Here is a 5,000-nt window from a genome sequence, read left to right on the forward strand (position 1 = left end):
AAGATGAGACCAGTGGATGCTCTGCCCATCCAAATGGGAATCACGGTCTGTGAGAAGTGTATCTAAAGATTATAAATATTAAACACACACGCTGTGGGAAAAGCAAACACACTAAATTTACTCATTCACCCCCGCCCCCCGGATGTGTGTGTGTGTGTGTGTGTGTATAGTTCAGCAGGTCCCCTACTGGGTCTGGCTGGTTTAGGCAGCCAGAGTCATGGATGGAATAATCATCTGCCTTTCACACATGGTCTTCCTCTGTCCCTCTCACAAACACACACATTCCCTTTCTTTCTCTCTTCCCCGTTTCCTTGTTTCTCTCTCTCTGACTCACACAAACACACACCACTGGTATGTGCTGAAACAAAGCCTATTCTCTTGTCAAGCTGAGTAACAAACATTAAAGTGTGAGCAGGTGGAAGTGAGTTGATCGGGAAACATCTGTGTGGCCAACTCTACATGCTGCGACTAAACCTCAAAAATACACACACATACATACACACACACACACACACACACAACCTCTTTCTTTGCCAGGACCTAGAGACACAACAGCAAACTGTCAGAGTGGAAAACAATAGCCCACAGCCAGGTGGCTTGGACCCAGCTGCACCTGTGCCGGGGGGCTTTGTTCTGGAACCCATTACACTGGGTTGCACTGCGAGTGTGTGGCAAACATCCACTGGGAAAAAACACATGGCTTTCCATTTGCCCCCCCCCCCCCCCCTCATTTTTTATGTCCTCCAGACAAATCATTAGCCCCTCTTGTTTTGTATATGTCTCCCATTTGTCTCTCATTGTACTTATCCTCTGCCCAACCCTGTGGTTTACATCTCTGTGCTTTGGGTCTGTCTTTGGCAGAGATAGCAGCTGACACGAGTCTGTACAGTGCGCAGACTCCACACACCCGACAGGCAGTCACAATTCATCACCTCAGCACTGCTGAGCGTCGCCTCTTCCCCCGGTTCCTGTTTAGATTCAACATGGATTTGTGTCCGTGTGTCTGTCTATGTGTGTGTGTGTGTGTGTGTATGTGTGTGTGTGTGGTGATGACTATGTAGTATCAACCGTTTCACTCGAGTCAAACCCCTCTCTCTGTCTCGTCATTACTCTCCCTCTCCAGCTCATCTATTTTTTTTAAATGTCATTTCAAATTGAAAAAGCCAAATGCACAGGCCTATCCTGAAGGCAGTGAGAAGAAAGACACATCTACTGGCCGAACCCTGGTGTTCCGATTGGTGGGAGAACCCTGTGAAAATAACTCTGGTTCTGCACTGAGTATGGCAGGTCCCCACCAAACACAAACAATGGGGGTGGATGGCCAAAAGAGCCCAGAGTTTCACGTTTCCTTAGCCACTGCAGAGGGGAGACGAGGGTGTGTGTGTGTGTGTGTGTGTGTGTGTGTGTGTGTGTGTGTCAATATACATGTGCCTCAGAGAGCTAGGGGGCCAGGGGTGAGGAGGGGGAGAGACCAAGAACACATTCAGCACTCAACACCCACCTTCACTGCACAGAGCACAACACTGAAGACAAAACACAGACAGGGTGATAGAGAGCGAGAGAAAGAGAGAGAGAAAGAGAGAGAGAGAGAGAGAGAGAGAGAAAGAGAGAAAGCGAGAGAGAAAGAGAGAGAAAAAATAAGCACATTGCATAATGTTGGGACAGGGCACCCTGCCGGAAGAGGAATGGGGTTTCCACCGCTCAAACACTAATGTGAGAACCTGTTACTAACTTGTGAAGCCGAGTGCGCCTCTCTTACAAGACACAGTGACTTTCTCTGAGCTGTGTGAACGTTTATCCCCACCATACGCACACACACACACACACATCGCCCCTCTGCAATGACATTTTCTAGGAATTAGTGACAGGTTGTGCAGGTGAATATCTCTCGTGTGTCAAATACTCTGCTTCATTAGTGCATGTCAACACCACTGTTGACTCCAATATTCTATAATACATGTGTGTTTCTTGGTTAGATCTAAATGGGTTAAAACTATTTAGTACTATGATCTCTGGGACGTAAAAAGCACTGCCCCATATGGAACAGTTTGAATAGTTCATCTGTGAGGACCATGCCACTGGCCTGGCCCAGATATACAGTGCCACTCTAATTAATTGGATTGTTTTTTAGAGTATTTGAGAGTCACGTGCCTCACAGTAAGGTTGGAATGGGAATACGAGTAACATAGGCCTGGGAAAAGAAGAGGCGTTCGTGTTTAGTTGGCGCCACGGGGTCAGTGTCTACATCAGCACTGCCTCTCCAGTAGCCCTCCGATATCTGACCCTCCCCCCACTGAGATTTCAGGGTGGTCCCCTGCACCCCTGTGTTCTTCTCTGACAGCCCAGTGTCAGATTTAGGGTGGTGGCGTGTGTGTGTGTGTGTGTGTGCTTGTATGTTTTGTCCAGTGGATCGTCAAGGCAACCCTCTAAGCAAACACACAACCGTGTGTCAAACTAAGGTTTGGGTGAGTATGACAATGAGCAAGGTGTAGGTTTTGATGTATATGTGTGATGTGTGTGTGTTTGTGTGAGAGAGAGTGTGTGAGTGTGTATATGTGTGTGTGTCTGTAAGTGTGAAGTGTGCATATAAATTATGTGGGAGTGACACAGAAGGGTTAAGCTTTCAACTTGGGACAAGACCAAAGCTTGACCAAAGGCCTACCACTCCCAAACCATTTCTCTGGTCATGTGTCATATTTCTGGATGTGACACATTCATCTCAAGATAAACGTCAGATCTTGTATAAATAATTTGCATAATATATATATATATATATATATATATATATATATATATATATATATATATATATATATATATATATATATTATAGAGATACAGTATTATAGCCTACTCAATACTAAGGAAATGTTTTCTCAAACTAGTTTGTGTCACCATGGATATGTTTGAGATTAAGGTACCAAACTTGTTTACCCACTTAAAAAATAAACAGCTGGGCATTCGTCCAAGCCCACATCCTTGCATAACACCCATGCTGCAAATTTATACATATTCAGTTTGAATCCAGACCAGGTCATCAGTCCTCAGTGGAATCTACACTGATTTCAAGGAACGCTATGACCTTCTCGCTAAGAAACTTCATGAGCAGTAGGCCTCCAAACTCAGTCTTGTAGATTTTGGTGCAATGCACAGGAGCATACTGTAGCCTACATTACAACAGTATTTTTGATTATTACACCGTTACACCATGAAGAATAGGTTACAGGTCGTATAGTAACAGCAAAGGGCCAACGCATGACACGCAACAACAGACATTCTATGTAACAAATTATACAGTATTGTTCGGGTGAGGTTAGGCTCTCTCTGGAACATTCAAGAAAGGTGGAGTTGGTCGTTAGACTGCCATCTGAAATGTCAAACGCGTTAAATCGCTGACAGTTGACCACCGCTGCAGGCATTTACTGGGGGTAGAAAGAATGATCAGGCCACAGCAGTGATTTTTCTGAAAGGTTCTGAGACCTCGTGCAAAATAATACTGCTTAGTCAGACGTCACTGAGCAGGCTACACGATTTTAACGTGTGTATTTCCTCGTCTACAATATCACAGCACACACAAGCTAACGTAACAACAATACAAAAGGCTCATGTATTATAACCGAATAGGCTGCAGAACACGGTCTCCCAAATGCACCACATCCAATACATGGACATCCGCCTGGGAAGATTTCACATTGGTTCCTCGAAATCACTCATTCAAAAATACATAAGGTAACACTAACCTACAAATCAAGGTCTCGGTCATTACCTAAGCATATATTGGGGAGCCAATATATATTGGCATATACTGGGGAGCAGACCACTTGGCACAGCAAAATCACCGGACATCACCACACTGACAACGTTTGGTTGTTTTAGCAACTAGCAGGGTTTAGCAAACAAGCACGGATGGAACTTGGTATGCAAACTCTGTCCTTGCACGCATACTGTCACGGCTTATATCGGTGTAAATTGTTTCCAGAATCACACTTAAGCCACCACCCACTACTGCATTTTCAAAACATAATTACACGATTATTTCTGCAATAGCACGTTTCTGCAGCATCTCGTTTAGGCTACTGGACTGGCCGAGATTACATTGCAAGTTTTCTCTAAAAGCATCGTAGCAAGCATTGGCTGCCTCTGCTGGCGAAAACGCCGAAGCTAACATTATTACAAGGGACTCTAATGATGGTTAGGCTACTCATGCTATTTTCCTCTGGTCTCTTGTAACAAAAGTTTAACATTCAGTCGATTGAACAGAAATGGTCTTCGAATAGAAAATCCATATTTGTCATATGGCCTGTCTACTGACAGATGCAAATCGTTCGATGAAAGCAGTGTCGAGACAGACCAACAGACGTGATTACCTTGTAGATTTCAGTGTCCCTTCAACATTAATTTTTCGCAACTCGATCAAAAAACGTCCGATCTGTATTAATCCAAAAGTGATATCTTAGGTCCGAGGTAGAGTGGTATCCCGGCCTAAAACACCGACAGCATCCATTCCATTGTGGCCGGCAAGGATAGCTGGTAGCCGGAATCCAGTTCAGCCCTCCCTCCTTTCTCTCACTGCAAGCAAACCGGGTTGACAACAGTGCCAAGACATCCCATCTCGCCGCTAAACGCGCTTTTTCACAGGGACGTTGGCCTGCTTCCAAGGAGCAGCGCTGCACTATTCAATTCATCGGGGGGAGCGACTCCTTGCATTCAGCCGACCCCCCTCCCTCTTCTCCTTTCTCTCTCTGGTGACACTACCCGGCGCTGCGCAGAGATGTTATGAACACGGAGAAACGACATAGAACACAAGGAGATACAACATATCCGAGCACGTTACTTGGCGCTCACGACTCTCTTCTAGGTATCTGATAGTTTCGCTGAACAATATCGCCGTTACACATGTAGGCTAGACGCGAAAACACGGAGGAGGAGCGGACTAGTTTGGGGGAAGGGACTCCTTTGCCACCGGTGGTCATGTGAATCTGCGGACGGGTGCGCTTCAA

General features: G+C 45.4%; 1 protein-coding gene across 4 annotated transcripts in view; it reads right to left on the reverse strand.

Moving 5' to 3' along the window:
• The window catches only part of frmd4a (FERM domain containing 4A), a 75,830-nt gene that overhangs the window by 56,638 nt on the left and 14,192 nt on the right, over nt 1–5,000 (reverse strand). Inside the window, exon 1 of one of the 4 annotated variants that reach the window (XM_076270834.1) lies at nt 4,368–4,965. The exons of the other annotated variants lie outside the window; for them this stretch is intronic. The gene's annotated coding sequence lies outside the window, so the exon portion shown is untranslated. Of the gene's footprint in view, nt 1–4,367; nt 4,966–5,000 lie in introns of those variants that run through there. 4 annotated transcript variants of the gene reach the window in all.

Source organism: Alosa pseudoharengus, unplaced genomic scaffold (genome assembly GCF_046254945.1).
Source record: "Alosa pseudoharengus isolate Yale_2024_CS ecotype anadromous, Long Island Sound unplaced genomic scaffold, YU_APseudo_1.1 YU_APseudo_1.1_scf_10, whole genome shotgun sequence".
NCBI classification, from domain to species: Eukaryota; Metazoa; Chordata; class Actinopteri; order Clupeiformes; family Clupeidae; genus Alosa; species Alosa pseudoharengus.